Source organism: Acomys russatus, chromosome 17 (assembly GCF_903995435.1).
Source record: "Acomys russatus chromosome 17, mAcoRus1.1, whole genome shotgun sequence".
Taxonomy (NCBI): domain Eukaryota; kingdom Metazoa; phylum Chordata; class Mammalia; order Rodentia; family Muridae; genus Acomys; species Acomys russatus.
Genome location: NC_067153.1, coordinates 58119530 through 58134599, shown reverse-complemented (window position 1 = coordinate 58134599; position 15070 = coordinate 58119530).

Below are 15070 nucleotides of genomic sequence, written 5' to 3'. Positions count from 1 at the left end.
TGCACTTTCTCCGTAGAGGTCAAGGCATATGTTTCTTCTTGTCTTGTTTGACGTGTAAACAGAAACGGGCAAGACAGAGAAGTCCCCAAAATGCCAAACACAGGTATGTTTTGATAGCAGATGGTGTACACTTAAAACACCTGCCATCAGAGTTGTGGACTGTTCCAGGCACCTGAGAAGGGAAGAAATAGTTAGTTTTCTTCCTTTTATTTTCTTTTTCAGGTGGACAGTACAAGCCCCTTGTGAAGGTCGTACCAGTTAGTCTTTTTGTGGACTTGCTACAAACTAGAGTCACCCGGGGAAGACGGGACCTCGGTTGAGGATTTGCCTCCATCAGACTGGCCTGTGGGCAAGTTCACAGGGCATTTCCTTGATTTTTGATTGATGTGTTAGGGCCCAGCCCACTGTGGGTGGTGCCATCCCCTGGGCTGGCCGTGGGTTCTATCAGGAAGCAGGGGGAGCAAGGCACGGAGAGCAAGCCGGTGAGCAGTGTCCCTCCACGGTTTCCAGATTCGCTCCTGCTTAGGTTTCTGTCCGGATCTAGACCTGTAAGTCAAATGATCCTTTTCCTCTCCAGGGTTGTTTTGGTCACTGTTTCCCTCAGCCTCAGAAAGCAACTAGGCCGAAGGGTGATGCTGATTTCTCTTTCTTCTCCCAAACTCTCTCTGGCATAGGAGGAGTTAAGAACCTCTGAGAAACAGGCTCAGATGTGTCTTGGCCCAGAGTTCCTACTCCCTTTCTGGGCTCTGCCTATCTGCAGGGAGCATGCGCACTTATTAATTAGGGTGGTCCAGACCTTTCAATGAACACGCATTTCCCAGTTGCCTTTAGTAAATGTGTTCTAGCCAATAACCTTGAGCATTTCTATTTGACTTCTAAGCATAAAATTGCCTCCATCAGCCAGGTGCATGTCACCAATGTGTAGCCGAGGCTGGCCTTGAAAACTACTTACCTTCCTTTCTCCTAAATGCTGGGATTACTGGCATGTGCCAACTTCTTAAACCTTAAGTTCTCTGCTGTGCTTAGGCTTAGGCATTGTGGTCAGGAAGGCACTCTTCCTTCACAGGTGAGGATTTGCCCGAGCCTGGCCTCTTCAGCAATAGGCGCCCCTCTGAGGAGTAACCCCTGCCACCTGTCCTAAGGGCCTGTGTGATTGGAAGTGTTAGCTCACAGCCAATCCCAGCTGGGGATGTGCTAGGCCTGATGAGGGAGGAAAGAGGGTACACCTCAAAGGGACTGCAAAGCTTAACTGGCTCTCACTGGCAGAAGACGGGGAGGAGAACCAGGGAATATATTCTGATGGAGCTTAATCAAAGAGGCAGAACGTGAGACACTGGGTAAGCAGGACTTTAGGAGCTTTCTCCAGACATGAGATTTAACACGAGCAAGGAACTCAGAGGCTGGGAAAGACTTGATGCTAAGTGGCTCTTAGAAAGATGGGCCAGTGGTTCAGCAGGCTGTGAGGAGCCTGGGGAAAAGGAGGCTGATGCTGTTTTTCAAGGATACCACCGCCGTTTGTTTTGATGGCAGTTCAAGAACTGGAAACTCCTTGGTTTGGAGTAATATCTTTTCTTGGCATGGTTTTCTACTTGCAGGGCTTTAAGACTTACGCAGGTGCTTGTCCCCGACGTGGAGCCTGCCCCTGCATCTGACCATCAACCAAGCACTTCACACAAGTGAGTCAAAACCAGCTGGTTTGGGCACAGTTCTGCAATGTGTCATTAAGAGTAAGAAACAAGAGCTGACGGCCGGGGTATAGCTCACTGGTGTGGTGCAAAAGAAGCACTCTCAAGGCCCTGGATTCAATCTCTAGCCCAGAAAGCCTAGAAAAGTATGGCTGCGGTATATGAGTCATGTTTGAGAAACAGTAACAACCCGCGTCATATGTATATTTATGATTTTGTTTTTGGAATGGTTACACACCGTACTTAGAAATACACACTGGTCATTAACAATGGCATGTGGGATACAGTTGAGAGTTAAGATGCCTGGTAGAAAGGGTGAGGGGAGCTGGTAGAAAGGGTGAGGGGAGCTGGTAGAAAGGGTGAGGGGAGCTGGTAGAAAGGGTGAGGGGAGCTGGTAGAAAGGGTGAGGGGAGCTGGTAGAAAGGGTGAGGGGAGCTGGTAGAAAGGGTGAGGGGAGCTGGTAGAAAGGGTGAGGGGAGCTGGGAGGAGGGTGAAGGGAGCTGGGAGGAGGGTGAGGGGAGCTGGGAGGAGGGTGAGGGGAGCTGGGAGGAGGGTGAGAGGAGCTGGGAGGAGGCAGTTTTAAAAACTTGCATTTGAAGAAACTGCCCATGACAAAAAAAAGAGAATGTTTTGCTATTATCCCGTTTGTGTGCACTGCATAAAATACGGCTTCTAAGATACGAATAGTAATTATCTTAAAGTGCTCAAATTCCAGAATAGGCCAGATTCTATAGTCATCTGTGGTTTTTTTGGCAGTCAGTCGGCCTTACTCGGAGAAGCTTCAAAAAAAATTTTTTTAAACTATTTTTGGTTCTCAGTTACAAAAATGAAAGAATGGAGCCAAGGCTCTTATAATATGCAAGGCAGAAACATTTATGATATTTAAAATATGTATTTATAGATGTAATAATATAATATGGCCCAAAACTCCAGTTGTAGTATTTTCCAGACACCCAGTGGGCTGTGGAGACCTGGGGATAGGAACACAGTGGCATTTCTTTGTGGTGTGGTTGGAGACTCAAACCCAGGAATATGTTCATGTACGTGAGACGTGCCTTCCTCAGAGAATGTCTTTAGTCTCTGGGCATCATGAGGGGCCATGTAGTACAGCCTGAGAGACTGCCAAGTAAGTGATAGCACACCCCCACTGCCCGTGGACGAGTGGCCATTTTCTTTGCCTTCGGGCTATGTGGTACAATTGCAACTATTTTGAGAAAAATGGTGTTTAAAAATAAAGGCTGAAGAGAAATATGTCAAGTCTCAACTGTGGTGAGAGATTTACTAGTGGCTTTCCCTACACCTTTACACTGTTCGGGATTTCTCTAGTTTGTTCCAATGAGTATGTGATGGTTTTATTGGATTTTATCAGTTCGGGGTGAGAAGACTCGTACCATATGTGGATGAATGCTCTCTAACGAGTCAGGATGGAGAGTTTATTTACCATTCTTAGCACAAGCAGGTGGACACTTAATACTATGTTCTGAATATTGTCGATGAGATGGTTGCACACCAGACCTATCCCCGGTATCCCAAAAGATCAGCATTGTATGGAAAACCAGGGGCCAAATGACTTGCCCAGACGCTTTCCAATTTAGGACTAGCTATTAAAAAGTTTTCATCCACAAATATTGAAGGCAGCTTTTGGGGCTGGGGGTGGGGCAGGGCTGCGGGTGGGGCGGGGCAGGGCTGGGGTGGGGTTGGGGGCGGAGTTGGGGCTGGGGGTGGGGGCTGGGGGCTGGGGGTGGGGGTGGCATTTCTGCTGCTGCTGCTTGCAGTGCAGTTCGTGTCCCATCTAGGCTCTGCTGGACCTTACCTGGCTCCATCTCCCCTCCCCACCCCACCCCTGGGCTGCAAAGCATTTTGTTCCGACCCTGTAACTCTTCACACCTTATTATATGATGTCAGACTTCCCAACAAACCACAAGGCTTTTGCATTCTTTTTAGGCCTGGTATAACTGGCAGCTAAGCAGTTATATAAACAAATGAATAACGTGTGATTTGGGGGTCAGACGATAGTCTACACACTTTAATATATCAAGCATTGTAACAGGATGTTCACGTATGGATTCAAGGTTCACGTTGACTCCCTGACAGCCCAAGAGAAAATGAGGGGACACAGGTCAGTTAACTTGCCAGGTTTCACAGCCAGCGAGTGGTGGGATTGAGACAGGAACTCAGTAGGTCTGCTGCTGTATTCTATGCTCTTAGGCATCGTTCCATGTGGTGTTTTTGGCTTTCGAGTCCAGGTCTCACATAGCTCAGGCTAGCCTCAAACATACTATGAAGCCTTGAACTCCTGATTTCCCTACCTCCACTTCTGAAATTCTGAGATTATAGGACACACGCACATCATGTTCTATGTCATAAATTTTCTAACAGAAAAAAGTAATACCTATTGACCGGATAACTGGAAAAAAAATTTTTAAAAAATGAAAGTTCTCATAAAGCTTTTGACACAGTATGAAAATTACTCTTACTGTTAAGACTAGTATCAGTTTTTATCATTGATATTTTAAGCTGCTGAATAGCCCTTTACACTAAACCAAACTATTATTATTAAAATTAGTAAATTATTGATAATATTTCTTTTGAGGCAGAGTTGTATTTATGTAGCCCAGGCTTAGCTTGAACTTGCTTTGTAGCCAAGGATGTCCCCGAATTCCTCCTCCTCTTGCCTGTACTTCTCAAATGCCAGGACAGCAAGTGTGTTCTATCACAGTTGGCTTGGGGCTATGGCTCTCTGATTTTAATTTCAGAAAAAAATTTCTGAGCAACGTTGAGTAGACAATTTTTGTCCCGTTGTTGGGGTTTATTGATCCATCCCATAATTGGCAAGGGCTGCCTGCCTAGCCCTTCCCAGCAGCTGTTGAACTTGATCCTTGCCAGGGTTTGTGGGGAAGCCTTGGGTTGGTTAAAGAAGGGGCTGGACGGGATGATGTCTTTGGGTGAGAAGGAGAGAGTCGCCCCCTAGTGTTGGTATTTTCAAAGACGACTACGTCAGCCTCTCACCTGCTTGCAGTTTTAACCTGCCTCTCAGGAGTCCCGGGCTCCTTTTGGAGCTAAGAATGCTGAGCTGGTTCTGAGCGGCAGAGCTACAGCGACAGAGGTACGGGTTTGTTTATCCAGCACATTTATAGAGTTTTGTGCTAAGTGGGGATGAATGCTGCTACTTCAGCCATGAAGTCTTTGATGCTCTGCTGTTGTTTTTTAATCCTAGCTTTAAAATGCTTGACGTGTTAGTAGTTTAGGATTAAGGGAATTATTACCCCATATAGGGTTGATTTACACCACGCTGGAATAACTAACGAAAACGAAGTGAGTTTTCTTGGAGCCACCTACCAAGTGACAAGCACCTTCAAAAAAATGATCCTTTCAATTCACACTGTCACTTGGGAGGCGTGTATTCATTCAATTGCCCACATAGCCAGGAACTGAGGTCCAGAGAAATTTGAGGGTTTGCTGAGTCCTTATGCATTCAAGATAGGATAAGTGTAGTTTTTGAGCCCACTTTTAAGTTCTGGGTCAGTCCTGTGATGCGCTTCTCAGTGTAGTGCCCTTGGCCTCTGAGACGTCTGGCCACAGTGATGTGAAGGTTCTTGTTTCGCTGGGTAGAGATTGGCGCCTCACGCTTCTCGGAAAACCTCCCTCCCTTCAGGTGACATACCAGTGCTGGGTTCCATAGCCTTTGAAACTCTGTTCTAGGGTTAAATGGCCAAATTGCCACTGCTACTTAGGGGTTGGCCCAGCAGCTCTCAACCTTCCCAATGCTGCAACCTTTTAATACACTCCCGTGTTGTGGTGACCCCAACAATAAAATATCTGTTGCTTCTTTCATAACTAAATTTGCTTCTGTTATGAATTATAATGTAAGTACCAGTGTTTTCTGATGGTCTCAGGTGATCGCTGGGAAAGGGTTGGCACACCCCAGAGGGGTAGCGACCCACAGGCTGAGAGCCTCTGGCTTACATTTTGGCTTGGGGATGATACGCTACAGCAAAGTCTTACTGAAGAGCGTCACTATAGACTTGTAGGAAGTCAGAGTGGGATGGCGCATTGCTTTATAGCAATTTCGTTTTAAGTAAGCTTGGCAGTTGGAGATTAAATCTCTCAAAAATCTGGACGTGTGGCAACAAGAGAATAGAAGCAACTCTTGCTGGCGAAAGGGAAGGCCTTCCGTCCCATCTTAAGTCACAGATGGGCCTGCTGGGGGAGGCAATCATGGCGGGCCTCAGCATTGTCTTGTATTCTCCTAGAGATTTAGGGGTTTAACTAGAAGTAGGGATGTGAGGAGAGAGGGAGGAAGAGGGGGTGCTGTTTGGTGAGCAACTAAGTTCTGGGTCCTGTGCGAAAGCTGTAGTTGTTTCAGTGAGTTAAGTGCAAAATCCCTGTCACCTCACTTGGTTGTAAGCTGACACTGAATGACAGCCAATGACAAAGTATTCACATTCGCATCAATACCCCAGTCCCGAGCTCAATAACCTCAATCTTGTTATCACACACATAAGGCAGGTTGTTTTTAATGTGATGACATATTCAGTGTCTGAACCTGAGTCCTGATGGCGTAAAAGCATAAACATAAGCAAGCATCTCTGTCAGCCCATAAAGTGAAGTCTGCTCATGGCACTTGGGGGTTCACTGTGAGATAACAACCTTGCTGGGTTTCCAGTTATCCCTCGTCTTATTTCCCATCTCCTTGGGAGTCTAGATTTTTTGTGTGGGGGGGGGAGGGGAGGTGCCTAGAAACCTCCCTTAATATCTGTAGACTGGTTCCTTTCCCCAAGATGTTGGTACCTGGAGCCTGTTGGTGCAGTGGTTTTTACCTAGTTCAATCTTCTGTGTTTTCCTAGAACCACGTTAATGTGCAGCCTTTGTGGGTGGCGTGTGCATCTCCCCCTAAAGACACACACCACCACACGTCCTGCAGTCATTCACGTGTTACCCTATTTTCTCTCTCTGCAGGAACAAGCAAATTATTCTTCACCCTATTACCTCAACAACTAATGAATTCAAGTTAAAATTACTTCTGAATTGTACGCTGTTTCCCTCACTTGTTTTTACTTAGGGGTCCTCTCCGATGCTGGCTGGTTGATCATTTCTTTGGTGGTCTGTTAAGTAAGGCATTGGCTGTTTGTGTTCCTAAAGTAAGATTTAAAAATTAAAACTATTCCAACTTGACCCATAGTGCCATCTTAGTAGCTTCAAATGTAAATTTTGATTTGATAACATTTAGCAGAAATGGTTCATAGTTCCATATCTCTAAAGGGCCGGGGAAAAATGTGTACCCTTCCTATACACAACCACTATGACTATTACATGTATTTGCCAAGTGAAAATGCTATACAAATACGTATAGATCTTACACAAGTGGACCTCATGGAACATTTAGCAATATCTGGAAATATTTTCGGTTGTCGAAATCTGATGCCCTCTTCTGGCATGTAGGTATACATGCACGCAGAGTATTCATATGCATAAAATAAATAAATAAATAAACAAACAAAAAAATTTTTGAGACAGGGTCTCTCTGTGTAGCCTTGCCTGTCCTGGACTCACTTTGTGGACCAGACTGGCCTCGAACTCACATTGATCCACCTGCCTCTGTCTCCCGAGTACTGGGACTAAAGAAGTGCGCCACCACGCCCAGACATAAATAAAAAATTTAAAAGCAGTAATTGGTCCTGTTCAGCAATCACCCACTCTCCTTCTCATCTGCCATGTGCCACTGCGGTCATGGATGCTTTCCAAACTAATTTCATTGTAGGCAAGCTGGGTGACATAGTGACATATTGATTACAAGCACTACTCCTTCTGTGTCATCAGACTTACTTTTAACCTGTCAGGTTAATGGCAAGTAGCATGTGGATGATTTTCAGTTGTTGAAAGGATCACAATAAAATGCTATTTCTGAGTTACTTCTTTCCTGTAGTGTAGAAGAGTACCGAGTCATGAAAGAATAGAATCCAAGAGCCATGGTGGGCCTAGAGCTGGTTCAGCCTGTGGGTTAACGTTGGTAAGACTCAAGACAGAGGCTGGGTATAGTGGTTCACACCTTTAGTTCCCAGCACCCAGAGCGTAGAGACAGGTGGATCTTTGAATTTGAGGCAAGCTAGATCCACATAGCGAGTTCCAGGACAACACAGAGAGACCCTATTTCAAAAGGAAATGAACAGAAGAGACTGACAACTGCTGCTGATTTCAGGCAGTTGCAGTGATTGTTAGCATCTGCTAAACAGTCAGTAGGGCTCTGGCATATTTATGCTCCTTGATTTTGTCTTCAGTCAACACTGAGAGGTAGATGCATCATGCTAGTTAAAATTTTTTTATTAAGAGTACTTAGAAAAAAAATAAATAATGTTCTTTTGCAATTAAATCTTATCACAACTCTTTCAGATCTCTTAAAATGGCCAGTGTGTATATGTATATGTACATATGTATATATATATATATATATATGGCATACATAATATATATGATGAACTTTATTATAACAAAAACTTTGAAAATAAATAAAATCATCACACACCAAAATATTGGAGTTTTTGGTTTTGGTAGTGGATAAGGATATAAAATATATTAGATAGTGAAAGTGTAAGCATTTTTTTTTTGTGATGAGCCACAGCTTCCATTCTGAATGCCTATATCACTGTATGGATGCTCACTGAATTGTATAGACTTTGGGTCTGGTTAGTTTTGGTGTGCGATATTTTATGCACACACATACTCAGGTCTTCCTATCTATGGAAATACAGGATGAATTCGGTGATTTTTTTTTTTCTTTTAAATATGTGTGCCTCAGTTTGGTCTCTGTAGCCCAACTATATAAAGAGTAGATAGTCTACATACCCATGAATGATGTAACGCTTGAGTCAACTATAGATCTTTATGCATAGAGCACCTGAATAGATTATGCAAACATTTCAAACAGGCTACCTGTAGAACTGTTTGCACAGTATAAAGTTTTGCTGAAAATAGATTTATGCTTTTGTGGTTATTTTTGGAGTAGAATTGCAGAGACACATTATCTTTCTCCATACAATTTAAATATTTCATAATGATCATTTGTAATTCTAAAGAACAACAGGGACATTTCTGCTTAGAATGTGTACATTAGTTAGAGATTAATAATCACAAGCACTCATGCAAAAATATCCGTCATCACAAAGTAGCAATAATAAGCCAAACAGCCCATGCTAACAGAATATATATATATATAGTGTGTGTGTGTGTGTGTGTGTGTGTGTGTGTGTGTGTGAGACTTTAAACATTTTACAAACATAAGCTCGTTTATTGTCACGTCATGTCTGTGAGAGATTTTAATTCCTACTTTGCAAATGAGGTGCACTGAAGACAGGAGAGTTACCCAAAGCCACAGAGGTAGCATTGGACTGACCGAGGATTTGAACTCGGGCTGTCGAGCTGCAGAGCCCATAGGTTGCTACATTTTCTGGTATCAGATGAGTGGCACCATTGAGCACTGGAGGGCCGTGCAGGGGAGGCATCCTGGGGACTTGAGATCACCAACGTTTCCTATGCCAGGAAGAAGGCTCTGTAGTGGAGGCACAGTGTCTGTGTCACCTTTGTTTGTCATCGGCACCCAGAATAGACTTCTTATCAATGACATGTCTTTAGCAACTGCTTATGGCACTTAAGGTTTAAACACTCCCCTAGACTATCTCTTTTCCAGGTGAGTAGGCATCTAAATCCTTTTTCTTCACTCTTCATAAAGAAACTTTTGATTCAGAAAACTGTCTTGGCTGTTCTGTGTGCGATCCCAGGTGAAGGTGGTCGTTTTGTTGTTCATTTGTCACGGGCCTTTGACCACCTCCCACATGTAGGCACTGTTGTCCTGGGGACATGACGTGTGATGTCTCTATTTCACATAGTTATTGCTGAGTGGTAAAAGCTGTCCTGAACAATCCTTGCTAATCCTCACATATAGAATGAGCTTGGCTCTTGTGAGCATCACAAACTCTATGAAGAAAGAGTTGTATGAAATATAGATTTTATAGCAATTTAGAATATTATTTTAATAGATAACAAAAGAAAAAAGTTCTAGTGCCAGACAAAGCACTGATGCTATGTTATTGGAACAAGGAAATTAAACTTAATGGCACCAAAGGGAAAATATTAAAAATTATCTTCTGGTCACGTGTTATTAACCATAATACAATAAATAGAATCATGGGAAGTGGGCTGTTCACATCGTTAAGGAGCAAATGGCACCAGAGGAGCAAAGGAAAGCTGCCTGCATCCAGCTTAACCGTTTCCTGGGCTTCATATAATATCCCAGAGCGTTTGGTATTCCCACAGGGCATAAAGCCCACCTTAAATGGGTCTCATTACAAGCCCCAGAGTTATTTTATGTTGTCCTTGGAGACAGAAAATAAGCTTTTACCTCTCTTCTGGATTCATTTTCAAAAATGATTCTTGGAAATGAGTTTTCCTTAGACACATTTATATATAATGACAAGCTAATATCTTACACACTGTGACTGTATGTAATAACAGTGTGCCAGACTGACGAGAGCTAGGCCAGAGATGGAAGGCAATTAGCTATGGAGGGAGCACTACCCAGCAGAAAGATGAACGTCAGCCACTGTGTGGTGACTTAATGGTTACCAAGTGATAAATGTGATCATCTCCAGAGGCAAAACTTCAGATAGTGCCATTTGTCCTTAAGGCCCCATGTTTCCTCTTTGGCATATACTTTCTAGCTGTCAAGTCTTTTTCACCCTGAAGAAAAGTCACACCCCAGAGCCCAGCATTTAATAACTGATTAATAGCTGTTATTTAGATATGAGTGCAAAAATGGACAGATGGATGGGAGGGTGGATGAGTAAGTGAGTGAGCAAGTTAGGGGATGCATACATGGCTTGGATGGGTAGATGGGTGAGTAGATCGATGGGTGGGTGGTTGGGTGAGGGGGTGATAGATGGGTGGATGGTTTTATGTGTGGGTGGATGGATTGATGGGTGGGTGGATAGGTGGATGGTTTTATGTGTGGGTGGATAGGTGAGTGGATGGGTTGGTGGGTGGGTGGATAGGTGGATGGATGAGTGGATGGATTGGTGGATGGGGGGATGAATGGATGGGAGGATAGGTAGATGGCTTGTTCATTCTCTGTAAGACATAAGGTGCTTATTATGCCACCGCTTTTTTTTTTTTTTAATTTCGGAGGTGAACTATTAATGATAAGATTTGAAGAAGGGGTGAGAAGAGTGTTCTGGTTTATAATTTATTTTATTATTGCATGTATGTGCATGTGTAGAACATGTATGTTGGCCAGGGGAAACTTTTGGGTTCTCTCTCCACTGTAGGCTAGAACTCAAGTCTTCAGGGTAATGTAGGAAACACTTTTAACCACTGAGCCATCTTGCTGGCTTAGGAAGACCTTTTTTTTTTCTTCCTGTTTGGCTCTTTGTGTAGTACAGGGCATTGAGAGGGATCTTAGGGATGAGATCTCCAGGACAGAGGTCCCCCCCGCCCTGTGCCCCCTACCCCCTAATCCCCTGCCCCCCCAACCCCGTATTAACTTTCTAGCCATGTCATCTTGGACCATTTCCTTGCCACGAGAACAGAGATAACCAGCCTATCCACCTTCCAGGATTATTACATTGAAGATCAAAGGGCAACACATGTAGAGCCCCTCCCCCCATATGGCTCAGCAACCACGAGCCATCCTTGGCTGCATCCTGTATCAAGAGAAGCCATGGGTAGCTAAGGCAACAAGAAGAGGTGAGGAGTCAGATGTGGATGGAGCACGTCTTGTCTCCGCCCAGACACTGGGGTACCACTGCTCTTTCCTTTTGGCTCTTCTTTTCTTGAAAGAGTCCAATCGCCAATCAAGCCAGTTTCTCCCTCTTGAGTAGAACGATCACCTTCAGATCCTTCCTCACTCTGCCATGGCCGCTCAGGTCCTCTCGTTTGTCTTCGACCACAGATTTGTTCTACTGCAGGACTCTACACTAACTGCTCATCTGGCAGGGATGAACTTCCCAAGATGCCCACAGGTTGATTTTCTTCATCTCTCTCAAGTTTATGGTCAACTGTCACTTTCTGATTGAGGCTGGCTTGGACCATCTGGAACACTGGTATCCTACCAGCTGACCTCCATATTCCTGAAGCCACTCACCATGCTATTTCCTTCTTCTTGGTGTCTGATATAACCTTTACTTGTTATTATGTGTATTCTGCATTTCTCTGTCAATCGGTAGACGAGAACCTTAACAGGGAATTTTGTTTCCATTTCATCAATTTCCCCAAACCTCCAGCTATCTTAATAGTCTGACATATGGACAAGTATTTGGTAGATAATGATTGATGCAGATAAATGAATTTCAAAGATCAAAGCACATAGAGATGCAAGAAATGTATCGGGCTCCCAACCACCTGAGCCAGAGCATCGAGATTCATCTTGCAACTCGTCCCCTCCATCCATCTCCATATCCCAGTGTAGATGCTCATTCTGCCTTGGAGACATTCTTCAACCCACTTTCTTTTCTCTATTTCTTCGCTGAGTACATCACTAATTCCTACTGAGTGGTGGCCTGCGTTTTTCTCCTTTGATTCCTTGTTTTATTCTCACCCAAGGGCTGTTTATGTGCAATGCGGAATAATTTGTATGTCTCTAATACTTAAGAACCACCAGTGATTCCCTATCAGCTGGGATGGCACCCCAACATTCTCTATCCTGATCGCTCTGTCGCTAACAAGCCATGTGATGCTCTTTCCTCTCAGAGGCATCCGTGTCTTAACCTCCCGACCTTGTCAACATGTCAGGTCACATGGGAAAGGTGAAATCAGAGCTGATAATCATCTTATGTGAAAATAAGATTTCCCAGTCAGGCTCCGTGTAAGCACAGCGGTAAGCATCCCAAGCGTAGTGAATGGTGGGAGAGGGCAGCCTGCGGAGTCTGGGATGGATGAAGAGGACCACATATGCACCAAGGAAGTAGCAGCTTTTAAGAGTTAGGGAAGGTGAGGAACCAGATCCTTCAGCTGCCTTGATGTAGTTTAAATAAGATCTGTGCCAGACTAGAAATCTAGAACCCCAACACAATCGATTATACACCATGCAAGTGTGGTGACGTTGTTTTCTCCTTCTTGGGCTTAGCTCTTTATGGCTTTGCTGTGAAACAGGGATTAGTAATACCAACCCTTTATGCTACTACAAAGATTGAAAGAATTTGCAAATCACCAAGCATGTGCCACATGTAATGAGTACTTAACAGCTTAATAAACAGTGCTCTTCACTGTGGTCTCCCAAAGACTCTCCAAACGTAAGCCATCACTTGCTCTTGAGTCGCCTATATGGAACACCTCAACACTTGGCTGGAAGACGTCTTCTCACTCTTTGAATTCTGGGAAGGCCTGATGATATCTCATCATCGAACGAGTGTTTTTATATCCTGCGCCCAAACCAGGCGAATACAGTCTGCTATCCCTCCGCCTCTTCAACTCCATGATTGAGTAAAATAGCTAGCAAGGTACCTGATACAAAGTGTGAGAAGGCATCCTCTGCATGTACGAGTGTCCCAGTCACTTCACCTTAGCCTTGGTCCAGTTTAGCTATGTCCGAAAGGAAGCCCAAGTTGAAGCAAAATGTCGTGTCCTGCTGCTAGGGGGCGGAAGGGACAGATTTTGTGGTCTGCCTTTATTATGCACAAACTCCTAGAAGAGAGCCCGGCACATGGCTACGTGTGTGTCAGATGAATAGACTGACTGAGGTGGCAGCTTGAGTAGCAGAGTGGCCAGACATTTGATGTGGAGATGGTGGTGATGGTAAAAAAAAAAAAAAAAAAAAAAAAAAAAAATCTAACCTGTGTATACCATGTGCTAAGTACTAGCCAAACTGTTTGTGTACAAGTCTCTCAGCTTGAGTTTGGCAGTACTAGTACAATTTGTAACTCTGACATAAAGACACTGAGGCTCTGAGGAACTTTAGTTCCTTTCCTGAGTGAGGTCTCCCAGTTTGTAAGTTTCTCAAATAGGAGAACATGAGCGTGCTGACCCAGCAGCCCTCCCTCTTGGCTTCATCACTTTTTATTTAAAGTCCTGACGGTATACTTTAGCTCCTCCATACTCACCAAAGCTCATAATTGAACCTAGGATTAACACGTGGCAGGGGTCTAAGGCATTTGTCCTCAACCCGTGGGTCTGCGACCCCTTTGGCAACTCTTTATCTCAAAAAAAAAAAAAAAAAAAAAAAAAAAAATTACGTTACGATTCGTTCACAGTAGCAAAGTTACAGTTATGAAGTACCAATGAAAATAGTTTTATGGTTGAGGGGGTCACCACAACATGAGGAAATATATTAAAGAGTGTACAGTATTAGGAAGGTTGAGAACCACTGCTGTAAGGTAGTTCAAGACTCCAGAGGGCCACCCTTCTCCTCTGTCAGCAGGAGGATGGAGATGATAGTTATGGAGGCGCTGAGACCGAAGGAGGTGGGCTGAGGACAGTGGTCCCATCCGGCTCTGTGAAGTGTGTTTACCCCTCTGCGGTGAGCTTGCTGTAAAGCGACTTTACTTTTGGTGTAAGAAATTGTATTAACTTTATGCTTGAGTAAGTTATCTTTCAAGATAGAAAAATGTGTATTTCCAGGAGTCTTTTTTCATTTACACATGGAAGTGTATAGGGGTTTAAAAAATGGATTTTAAGAGCGTCTGTGATGGCTCAGGAGCTGCTATTTCAGTCCTGAAAATTGCCTTTTCTACCAAAAACACTGAGCAAGGGAATCAGGCCATCTGATTTTGCTGGATTGGAGACATTACTCAGGTGTTGAGATGCCTCCACAATTTGATCCCTTTTCTTCCTGACATTATAAAAATTAAACCTTGGGTTTTTTTTTTTCATTAGAATACTTAATAAGATAATGCATAAAACCAATTTAAATATTAATTTTTAAAGATTGTAGGCCCCAAAATATCCTGAGATTTTTAAAACATCTATTATGATGAAATTTAGATATCTCTATGGAGACCTGTGGTAGGTAGAAACTGGGGTTCTAAATAATCTCATGACCTCTATGCAATTATCTTGGTCTCCTATTTTTAGCTCATTGCTACTCTGTTGGGCAGGAAGACAAGCAGCTGTAGCAGTAACTGTAGATCTGTAGTTTGGCCAAAGTCTTTGTAGCCATCGCTGAGTTTCCTTCCATTGGTAGCCAGAGAAAACTAGTTACCCTGCTAAAACAATGGGCTGTGGGGAGTTAATGATCCCTGCTACTCCAATTCTCCTCAGTTCAGGAAGATGTGCTTGCATATCTCACCCTTGATTGCAAATACCTGCTGCCAACATACTTATCATTTCTTGGTCATCTGCCCGACACTGGCCTCTTTTTGTTGACGAATCCAGAGCGTGGTGCTCATTCGTTGGCAGAGTCT